Source organism: Gymnogyps californianus, chromosome Z, assembly GCF_018139145.2.
Source record: "Gymnogyps californianus isolate 813 chromosome Z, ASM1813914v2, whole genome shotgun sequence".
Lineage (NCBI taxonomy): Eukaryota > Metazoa > Chordata > Aves > Accipitriformes > Cathartidae > Gymnogyps > Gymnogyps californianus.
In genome coordinates, this window is record NC_059500.1 from 45144434 (window position 1) to 45156794 (window position 12361).

Consider the following 12361-nt stretch of genomic DNA (forward strand, 5'->3'; position numbering starts at 1 on the left):
GTCACAGTTCTAGAGGAAATGGATATTTAAATTTCTCTGTAAAAATAGCATGTGTGCATTGATAAGGGATTTGGTAAATACCTTAATTAAAGAGGACACCTGGTGTTCCTTTTAATAATAGCGTAGGAAGCATTATCAAGAGCAATGAGACTCTCATTGTCTATAATGCATCTGAATTAAAAAAAAGCCAGTGCTAGTAAATTGATTTTGCAGATAATGAATATCACGGAAGAATGTAATTTCCATAATATTATCACCGAGTATGGAAAAATCAGTGACATTTTGGGGCATTTAGAACATTTGTCAGTTTTCTTTAGGAGCTTATTTTTTTTAAAGTGATTCATTTAAAATATTATTTTTTTAAGAGAAATTAGATAAGAAGTGTGTATTTATAAATAAATAGGGGTCCTTATTATCAAAGAGTTCAGATTTGTCATTCGTAGTCAGACAGAAGAGAACTGGTGGAAGAACCAAATAAGAAACGCGGCATTAGTCACAGGGAGACGGGCTGGGAGAGCGGAAAGGCTGCATTGTTCAGTGATGCTGTCAGCTGAAACTGCATTTCCGCAGATTTTGTTCCTAAGTCTAGAAGTGGTCTGCCTGATCTTCCACCCACTCCATTGAATTATGTTCAGCTGAACGACAGCTGAATGAAACTTGTGTTAAATTAGAGGCAGGCACTAAGATATCTGAGCAGGCTACTTGATGGCAAACAAATGAAGAGGTTTTTCTGGGCTAGAGGGAGTGCTTCATCTAGTTCAGCCTCCTGCAGAACCTTCCCAAGCTCAGACTGGGAAGACAGGATGATACGATGTCCCTTCTCCTTTCTGTAAGGGAAGTGAGTGGGTTTAAAAAAAATCCAAGAGAAATGGGCTATTCCTGGCTGTTACCACCTTTGAATTGAGGTGGAAATCGTCACTGGAAAAAACAGCTCAGCTTTAATGTGCTCTTTTGTGTCTTTCAACATGGCAACTGTAATTCCAGCCCTGTACAATTCCAGGTAAAAAATGTGCCCTTTTTGTTTTGGAAATCTGTGCGACTTCCTTTCTTAAAAAGCATATTTCCCTACTTTTTATCAGAGACTTTTTTTTTTTTTTTGCAAGATTAGTTTGAGGAGGAGGTTGCTTCTTGTTTCTTTATTATGTTTTTGCAACACAAAGGATGTAAGCTTTAATTTCAGTGTCAATAGAGACAATATGGTATTGAATTACTATAAACATGTGTTGAATATGGTTTTTAGGCCTGCTTCAAACTCCTTTGATTTCACTAAGCTTTTGTTTCACACTTTTATCTCACTGCCTGCCAATATTAAGGCACAGGACTTCCCTCTGTTCACAAAACAAGGGAGGTCACTGCACCAAAGTTTCACTTTATGTCTATTTCTGAGAGAGTGCTTGGCCCAACGTTACTGATAACTTTCTGATTTTAAAAGCATTTTCAGAGCTTACGTACCGTTATGGTTACGCCTACATGAGACAGTATAGCATCAAGTGGCAGCGTAAAAGCTAGCTTGGGCCCTTAAAGCAGTACAGTCTTTTCAGTGTGGGTTTTTTGGCGACGCCGAGTAGCCCCACTGAACACCAGGGGATATTGTCTTGCAGACACCACCCAAGTGCAGCTACGTGGCTTGCTCATTGAGAGCTAGCTCAGGTATCTTCACAGGGCACCGCACTGTGCCGTGTGCTTGTGGAGGTACAGCCTTCGTATCCGTTACGTTCAATGATTCCTAAGGCTTTAGGAGTCAAGACTTAAGGATTAAGATTTCCATGTTCCATCAGGGTGTTTTCTGAACCATTTTATTTTTCATGTGTCCCAGTCACCTACACAGTAGCACACTTGCTTGGCAAATACAACCTTCAGCTCTTTAACTTGGTTTCCTGATTCAGGGAGCATTTTTCCTCATGAATTTTGACATGAATTTAATTGACCAAATTTAATGTTCCAAAACCAAAGATCTGTGAGACACATGTTTTAATCCTCCCAGTTACTGTTTGAAACTATTTTTAGGGAGTTGCATGGTTTTCAGCTTTGGCTTTCCTGCAAGAATGTTTTCTGGGGCAGAGAAAGATTACACAGCCTTGTGTACATTGTATGTTTGTGCCCTACTTCTTTGCTTCCAGAGCTATGAATTAAATCAACGCTTTTATTTTAGTGGTAGTCTTAACTGTCTCTGACTTCGTTGTTTTCCCACTATCTTGTAGTGTTGTTAAGAATGGGATTCAGCATTTCTTCTTAAAAGATTTGCAGGGGAAGAGAGGTTGCTTATTTGCAAGCTGGGAATACAGAAAAACTTTAAGAAGTTCAACACTATACTGCTGGCCCAGTTACAAAGGGACTCCCTAGGATAACTGCTGCCAATGAGCTTTGTATCTCAATATTGGCTGTCAGGAGCAGTTTGATTCTTGTTAAATTCAGGCACAAGGTAGGAGCTCAGCCTTTTGATTTAGCTTTACTAGTGTCTAGTACCCAGACTTAGAAACGGAGGATCAACTTTTTAAGAATCTCAGCTGGAGGAGGAGCTCTGCCTGCAGGTGGTGCCGTGGACTGCCTGCACCACCCTGCAATGCTCAAGACTGGGAGGAGCGAGGACCAAGATGGATAGCATTACACTAAATGCTGAGGTGCTTGGGGGTAAAGGAAAGAAGCCTGAATTTGATGTGAGAGGAAGCCAGTGGAGAAATTAATATAACAAATAAACTGGGAGGTACTTTCAACAGCAGCATCTTAAGTAGAATTGAATTGAGAAAGACTAATGCCAGAAAATAAAGTTGAAGTGAGGTCCTCTGAGGTAGTCCCAAAACCTTGTTCAGTGGAAGACGGCTTACAGACAGAAATTTTAAGGTTTTAAGAGATACAGAGGATGTAGTAGCCAAACTTCTCTGAAGCAATTTTGGGAAAGTCACTGAGGATCCCACCGTAAAGTTTCGGTCCTTGGAACTCTCTGGCTATATGTAGGTTGCCAAGATACTTGGTGCAGTACGGGAGGATCCGTAGATGCAAGCAGTTACTGCTGAGACTCATACATCTGCGCTATATGCAGCTTAAGACTACATATAGTCTGTTTCCTTGGATAAATGTCCCCACTGCACATGCAGTTTGAAGCAGGCCAAATAATTGGTTCAGACTCTTAATGTCTCTTTTAGAGGCTAGAGTATATTTGGCATGCAGCTGAGCGTCCCGTGTAGTGTCCTCCAAAATAAACTTAATCCTTGTGTACCAAAACCACCCTGCAAACTGAACTAAGGTTCAATGAGAGAGGATGATTGGGAATTCACTTCAAAATAGCACTACTGTCTCAAAACAAAATGCTAATGGAGGCTAGGACTGGGACTATTCCCCCCCTCCATCCTCATTGTCACAGAACTTAGTAGCTGAAAACAAATTAAAGCAACCTCCTTCCTCTTCCTCCCTCTTACCAAAAAAAAAAAAAAAAAAAAAAGAAGGTAAAAATTAGGCAACCAAACACTAAGGGGAGATGAGTAAGTGAAAGAAAAGAAAGGGATAATTTTCAGTCAGTATAAATGGACACAGCACTACTGACTTAAGATAAAACCTCTGGAAAAATGTACGCACAACTGTTTCCAGATGTCACTCCCCATTAGTTCTCCTGCCAGATTGTGGATGGGGTCTTTGTTTCTTAATGTGTCTTTGTGTTCAATGTTAGCACACCATTCAGACACAGAAAAAAAAAAAAAAGGGTAGTTTGTGGAAAGCTTGCTTGTTGGGCCAATATGCTTAATGTGTTCTTTCTTCAGACGAGCACTTATTTATTATAAAGGGAATGTATTTCAATTACTGTTATATGTTGATCTCATTGTGTCACTTTAGGTTTTGATTATTAATGAAATGCTAGTAAGTATCGCCTATGCATTATGCAGCATTATTTGAATTATTCATGTGTGGCAAGTGGAATTCTGCACTTTAAAATGTTGCCTTGGCCTAATGTTTATATTTATTCTGTGTTTTCTGTGCAATCAGAGAGCTTTGTACCGAAAAAAATGTGTATTTGTTCATTGTACTGAACATATTCAGTATTGTAAGTGGACTTCCTGTTAGAAAAAGAAATGTTAAAATGACCCTGTTCAAAAGTCTGTGCCTGATTATACACTCATGAATAAAAAAATTATAATGGTTTTATGAAAGCTGACATGAATAGTAATGTTTTAATTTAAAAATATTTACAAAGAAATAGATTTTTTTCAATTGTAATTATGCAATGCAGATTAGCAAATGGTAATAATTCTTGCTAAATATCTACTGTTCTACTGAGCAAAGGAGAATGTAATTATTCTTGATTATACATTTAAAAAGAGTGTGCAAGTCTTGAAAAAAAAGCCCAAGTTCTTTCAAAGAATATCCCAGTTTTAAAATGAAAAGATATTAACAACACTGCTCAGACAAGCTGTTTAAAAATATTGTTTTAAGCATTTCCAGGAACAATCCATAGCAGATGATAAGGTGGACAGCTTTTAAAATACTGGATTTGTATGAATAAATGGTGCTGCCTTATCTGCAGCCCTGTGTGTAGCAGTGGCCAACTCATCTCTAAAATGATAGTGTACAAGTAGAAGGTATTTAAAAAAAAAAGTCAAGAGACTTTGAAAATTTGAGAAAGGACTGGGGAAAAAAAATGAATTTGAGAAGAGCTTTGAAAAGGGCAGTAGCAGAATACAAAATAATGTAAAGTAGAAAGAAGCTAGATCAGAGGAACTCATAAAAACAAGGTGACGTGTCAGTGTTTTAGGTGGGGAATGCTCAGAAAAGAAGATACGTTTTCAGGCAATGTTCTGTTAAATCATGGACCTCATTCCTTCTGAAAGTCATTGAGGCCCAACAACCAAAGATTTCCAAAGCAGTTACTTACATGCTTAATAATGCAAGTCCAAATAATTGTAGCTAATCATAGCATAATTATATAACACTTTTCAACCTTTCAACCTCTACTTCAAGATTTAAATCAAAATTACCTGTTACAACTCCAGAAGAAACCTAATGCAAGGGCATGTTATGCTCTATCTCCACGTGTCTGATGAAACATTTGGCACTGGCCAATTCAGAGACTGAACTAGTCTGATCCTGGAGAAGAATCTCTGCTCCTGCATGCCCCAAACATCATCCCCAGTCATGTCCCTGGTCATGCAGTGATGACTGAGTCCGACACAGGAAGACAAGCACCTGATGTGACTAGAGTAACTGAAAATAAGCTGTTTTAAAAATCAGGTTGTTCTGAAGTTAAGCACACTGCAGAGAACACAGCATGTTCTAAATTACCTGAGCATACACCTAATAGTGAACTTCTAGGTAGTAAGAACTTTGGCTTAAAGTTGTTGGGTTTTTTAAGCCCTTGTACTATATGTGCAACAACTCATGCTTTTCTCAGCACAGAAGCCAGCAAATGACATCTGCAAGGCTCTCTGTACAAAAAACATTAACAACAGCAACAAAAACAATTCTTGGGAGGCCAAAAGGACATCAGCCACATCAACAACAACCTGTTGTGTAAAGTTAATAGAACTTTTCTTGAAAGGCTGAGCAATGTTTTTGGAGGGCAGCTTCCTGGAAATTTTAGTGGAAATTCTTTCTTGGAAAATGCCCTGAATTAGAGTGTGCTCCAATCAGTGAGGTCCCCTGTGGATTCTGCAGAGGCAGTCGCTTCTGTAGAAGTGAATCAATAGTCATTCCTAGATTCACACTTCCTCCCCGGTCAGGACTCAGAAGAGTGTATTTGCTTTAATTCTGGCTTTAGTTTGTGGTTTCTTATACACTTGGTTTTAGTTTGAAAATAACTATGCTGAATGAGTGGACTTGGGAGAAGGATAAGGCTAAAAGGCAATCTTACACCCACCTGCCTAACGCTTCAACTCAAAAGATTTGTCCCATCAGGTAGATGTTATTATGTTTGCACAGCTCTTAGACTCAGTGATTTGGCTTAATGACTTGAGTCAGCTGGTAACAATTAAACCCAGCCGACACCAGGATGTAAACTGTGAGCAGCTGACAAAAACATAAAAATGTTTTACCTTGATCTGCACTTAAGTCACCAAAGGCTTTGCTTAGCCAAGCGCTCCCAGGTGCATTTAGGTACAAAAATGCCCTGGAGATAAGCCTTCAGTAGAAGGGACCAGTGTCAGTGACAATTGAAGGCTTTGATCTCTGTGTCCTATCTGGCCTTGTGGCTTCGGAGCTGGGTTGTGTATTCCTTTAACAGCTTTTGCTGATTAACCTTTTAAAAAGTGGTTGCACATACTCCTTAGCTGAGGAAGTTTGCAGCTCTTGCTGCAAGACAAACCTTCTTTCCCCAAAGGAGAGTTCACATCTCACTGGAGTAAGCTTTTCTGATTCTGGTCCTTGGTTTTGTCTGCTCATTGCCTGTTGTGCGTAGGTGCTGTTTCTTTCATTTGTGAAAAATGCCTAACTGGAGTTAATGTTGTTGAATTTATCCTTCCTGTTGTACTCCTGTAATTTCAAGGAAAAGCAACTTATTAGGAAAAATGGCATATGCAATTTCCACTGTTCTGCTTGGTTTTGATCATGCTAGATGGGAAGTCATGTACTGTTGAAACAAAATAAAGAGGCCTTGTGTTTACACCAACCCTCATCTCTTTCTGTGTTTGACTTTGGAGGAGAGAGAGAAAGGTGGCAAGCTGACTAATGAAGATTTACAGTGAAGACCATAGTACACAGCAAAGTGCTGGAGATGCACACAACTTGCCTGTTCCCTGGGGAACTCGGGCCACCCATCATAGGGGTTTGCAAACTCTGCTTAGTATGCATAACGTTATTTTAGGGGATCTTTTTCCAGATTCAAAACTCTCACAGCTTTTGATGTGTCTTTATTACCAGATTTGTTGGTGGTGTGGTTTAACCCCAGCCAGCAGCTAAGCACCACGCAGCCGCTCCCTCACTCCGCCCCCACCACTCCCAGTGGGATGGGGAGGAGAATCAGGAAAAAAGGTAAAACTCGTGGGTTAAGAACAGTTTAATAACTAATGTAAAATATAATACTACCAATAATAATAATGAAATATAATAATAGTAATAATTGTAATGAAAAGGAATATAACCAAAAGGGGGGGGGGAAACACCAGTGGTGCACAATGCAATTGCTCACCACCCACTGACCGATGCCCAAGCAGCGATCCGCTCCTCCCGGCCAGCTTCCCCCTGTTTATGTACTGGGCATGACGTTCCATGGTAGGGAATATCCCTTTGGCTGGTTCGGGTCAGCTGTCCTGGCTGTGCTCCCTCCCAGCTTCTTGCACACCTGCTTGCTGGCAGAGCATGGGACACTGAAAAGTCCTTGGCTTAAGATAAGCGCTACTTAGCAACAACTAAAACATCAGCATGTTATCCACTAAATCCAAAACACAGCACTGTACCAGCTACTAAAATTAACTCTATCCCGGCCAAAACCAGGACAGTTGGCTTGATAAATCAAAGCCAGTGCTTCAGTAACCTTGTTATTATTTTGTGTCTAAGTAGAATATCCTGAAATGCTTTCTTCTTGTGCTTGGCAGAAAGCATACAGAGTCACATCTCCTTTAATGTGTTTTTCTTTACTTTCTTAATTTTCAAAGCTTAGGCATAAAAATGTCCCCAGTCTAAGCAGCTCTGAAACTCACCAGAAGTGGATTTCCTCAGAACAAAAAATACCACAGGACAACCACTAATTACACACTGAGGAATTGTATGCTGAAATTCTGACAATTATGTGCAAGTTGTTACCAACTTATGCAAAATTATGTGCACGAGAAATAAAGCTGTTCTGTATTTCCATCAACCAACACATCCACAGAAGTCATGTAAACTACAGAGAAAAGACAAGTGAAAGAATACTTCTTTATAGACTACTGTTCTTAATAGAAGCACCCATTTAGGCTTTCAGCATAGGAATTCTGCTACTTAACATTTTATTTTGGAAAATAGTAAGAAATGATTTTGCAGCATTTTGCTAGAGTACTATGTTGAGACTTAGCTACTGAAAGCAATATAAACCTCAGATGTGAGCACAGTCGTTACAGTATAGAGGGTTTGTGAGCCAGTCTGAAAATTTGAGAGCACTTGGGTATGTTGTCAGTAAGTCTCAGGCTACAAGTAGCTGTTTCACTACAATGAGTTGATGCAGGCACAGTGTGCACAAGTGAACACAGAATTTGCAAGCTTAAAAAAAAGCCACTGAATAATCATGAACACATTATCAGTGTAATTTTCATCAGTCGTCTCCCATGGTGTCCCATCCCACTCGGTGGGTGAGGGTGAGGTTAACCTTTTGATTCTCTGTGCGGTAATCCGGAGCAATAACAACTACTCAAGAGGTTCAGTCAGATCACAAATTTACTTGAAACTTGCTTAAAACTTGGCAGGAAAACAGCAGATAGTGGCTTGGCAAAACTTGTCATGATATTACCACGACAAACTCGCAACGATATTACCCTTACGTGCCCAGAATAAGGTCAGAAAACAGAGAAAAAGAGAGACACAAGAAAAGGGGAGAGAAAAGGAAAGCTATCACCACCCTTGGATCCAGCGATGGTCTCTGCTCTGGGTTAGGGTCCTCCAGTGGCGGGCACACAACCTGGCTCTTTGCAATTGTGTCTTTTATAGTCCAATCGCTGTCCACAGTCACACCTCCTGAAAACTCATAAGGGTTCATTCTAGACAGTTCTTGACATACATGGTGGTATTCCAGAGGGTTCTTCACCTACTGAGCATGTGCGGCTTATTGGGGTGGTGGTCTTAGGGACTTTCCAAGGAGCTACAAGCCCCCTGCTCAAATAAACTTGGTGTGACCTCTGGCCACATACGGTGTGTTACCAGGCTGGGTCTGTCAGAGCAGGGGACTGTGCACCCCGCCGCCGCCCACCCCATGTGTCCATGCCCACCCACTTCTCCCTCTTTGCTAGGCTGACATACCTTAGTTTGCTACAATGTTTGAGACATGGGCAGACGTTAACTCTTTCAGTCCCTCACACATGGCTATTAAGAAGCATACAAAGGCTCTCCTTGGTTTGGTATCAGGTACTGAATAATTTATAACTGAGCTGAATAGGTTTACAGTTCATGAGTTAAGAGCATAGTTAAAATGCAAAACGAAGGTTGCTTGCCCTATGCTTGTACTCTGTAATTAGCTGTCTTCCTTCCAAAGTAATGGGTTTGTGACTACATTCTTGCATTAATTCTGATTAAAACTTTCCTTTAGGAATTAACCTAAAAATATGGCCAGAAATGCCATGAAATCCAGATGAAATATGAGCAGTGCCACTTCCTTTCATATTTTGTCCTAGAGTACCATCTCAAAATATAAATGGTATTTTGCTTGTTAGAACCCAGAAGTATTAAAATGGTAACTAAAGCTTAATCTCAGCCCCCACTTAAACAAATCTCAACCTCCCAGCACGCTGGTGAAGGTTCATAGCTGTAAGAAACCCAACTCCTCTGATAATTCATACAGAATATCAATTCCAGCTAGCTTGGGCAGCGCTAATGCTTGTTGTATTAACTCAGTGCTGCAAAAATTGTTCCCTGAGCTTTTATTTTTGAGGAGGAGTCACCACTGTTGTATTTTTATGGCTTGTGAAACAGCAAACAGATGTGCCAAACAAGAACAGCGCTGTCTTGCAGCACACGCCAGCCAGCGCTGAGCAATCCTCCCTACCCCAGCTGAGGGGCTGCATATGTTGGGGGCATTTCCAGCATTGTTATACAAAGATTCACATGCTCCGAGGGATAATTGAGGGAAAAGAGAAGAGTTTGAATTGTGTGCAGAAAATGCTGTTACAGAAAGGGAGATTCACAGATTTTTAAGCCTAAACCTGTAAAGAAATGAACTGTTGCAATCCTCTGCTCTGACCTCTCCAGGCCCTGAGAGAGGGGTGGCTGAGGCATCCCATGAGGCCATGCCTTCATCACGTACCCACCTGTGGGGCTGAAAGTCTCAGTGAAAGCCAGGACATGAACAGCGCGGGTTGGAGTGACTAGGGCTAGAGTTGTTCCAGGCACCGTAGGTAAGAGCAGCATGACACCATGCACATGCTAAACACTCGCTGTCTCAGCCTATTACAGGGGCTTGTTCCGTCAAGCACAGTGCTGTGCTGAACTCTGTGCTAACAGGTAGGGAGGTCGCTTGGACACCCCATCGCTCCGCCAGCCTACACGACCAGCCCAAACTCTCACCGGAGGCCTGTCAGAGAGCAGGGAGCTGAGCACAGTTTCCTGCACTCTGGGCTGGTGCCCCCATCACTAGAGCATCCTCACTTCAACACCATCTCAAACTGGCAAGAAAAAAATTAAATTCAAATTGCAATACTTGCACTTCTTCTGATACAAAAGCCATCTCAAAGCAGTTCATGTCCACAGACAGCTCTCAGCTGCACCTCTGCCTGGTTTGGCAGCTGCTGTTGCCCTGTAGCAGCTGCCACATCTGGCTGTAGGTGCTGATGTGGATCCGAGACAAAGGTGAGGCAGTGTGAGGTGGGACATGGCATGAGCAACCTTCATAAACACCTGCACTTCAGTTTTTTTCTCTCTAAAAAGAACAGTGGTTGGTAATATTACCCCTGCTTTGTAAAACCCTTTGAGGAGTTGCAGGGCAAAGGGAAGAAAATAAGAGAGAAAAAGGAAAGCAAGAACAAAAGAAATAATGAAAGGAAGAGCAGGAGGGGAAAAAAGGGGAGAAACAAACCTTTTCCTCCTGCTTTTCACTACTGTATTTCCAAGGCTGTATCTCGCAGAGGTGTTTTGAACCAGTGGAAGCCGCCCAGGGTTAGGGGCGGCGGGTGGCAGGCTGTGAGTGGAGGGTGGTACCTGCCTGCGCTGCTCTCCCCCTATCCCTGCACAGCCCCTCTGCCTCTTCTCCTGGAGCGTGTCTCCTCGAGGCTGGGCTGCCAGGGTATCTACAGTCTTCCTAGCCCCCTGGCGAGCCACAGTCCTCTGATAATGCCCCCTCACAGTATCACATGCCATCACCTTTCGTGAGCATCTCCACACCTTCGAAGTACAGTACATCACCTAGAGAAGCAACTGCTTGCAAGCAACATGCAGCTGTTGCCCTACATGCTTACTGCCATTTCACCCTTTTGACTCCAGTGACATATAAACCTTCCATTAAAAAAGTCTGACCCATACAGATAGGTGGAGTAATACCTGAAATCCAGAGTAGGCAAAGGTATGAGAGTCTTAGGTGCTACACTGTCTGACAGTTGTAGTACTTCTTTGAACAGTTCTCCAGCCTTCTTGCACGGTTGACACCTGCACTGGAGAAGACACAACTTGCCCAAAGGAACACTCAGTTCCTTGGTGTTTAGGCCATGAAAATTGCATTTAAATTAAAACCATTGCAACAACAAAAAAACCTCAGTAATGTGGACCCTCTAGGATCTATGGAGTTACCCAATGGTTATTGTCCAAAGAGCAGATGCTACATGGGCTGCAATGCTGAAGGCTACAGCCTGTGAAAGCACGAAATACGTGCTGAATCCATGAGTGTGCAAGTCACCAGCACCATCATATGTGTGTGGCTTCAGGATCTGTGCCAGGTTTTGTGGTTGAGCTCCCCTACGGGACACGTAGCAGTAGGCTCTGGTGTGCTTGTGCTTGGAGCTGACCCTCGTCATGATTTTCTAGGTCTTTCCTGCAAAAATGTGATTTAATTTAAAGTACCTGGAATTGGTTTGGTAACTTTTTCCCACAAAGAGAGATGCTGCTGGGTGAGAAGAAAGCAGATGCAATTTTAAGGTGATGAAAAAAGAAGCACGCAGTAAGAGCTGAGGGATGGGAGAAGGACTGGTGAAGCCCATCCCTGCCTTTCGGCCTCCTCTTGTTCCCCACCTGTACACGTCGTAAGTGCAGTTCACCTTTAATGCAGCCTCAGGGAATCTAATTCTAGATTATTTTTCCTGTGAAAGACTGCTTAATGATGGCCTGTGAGCTCAAGGAAGCCCTTTACAGGGTCTCAGCAGCACCAGGCCGATAGCGATAACTCCCTCCCATGTTAGTCCCTTTCAAAAAAGCTAATGTAGTGGATTTCTGAGAGGAAGATCAAGAGTGATCTTCGAAGCAAGCTGCTAAGAGTGTGGAAATACGACCAGGTAGAAAATCTCCTTTGAAGAGACGTCCCTGGTGGGCTGGCGCCTGCCCAGCCTCGGAGTCCCGCGTGCGCCGGCGGCCCTCCTGCCGCGTCTGCCTCTCCGAGGCCGGCGGGAGGGCCTCAGCGCGGCCTGTCCCTGCCCGGATGGCAACGGTGAGCCCTCTGCGAGGAATGGACTGCTGTCCTCCTCCGTAAAGGGGGAGCTTAAGGAAGAAAACCAAACCCCGTACAAACGCTAGTTTTCCTCATGGGAGGAAGGGTCAGCCAGCTCTTCTA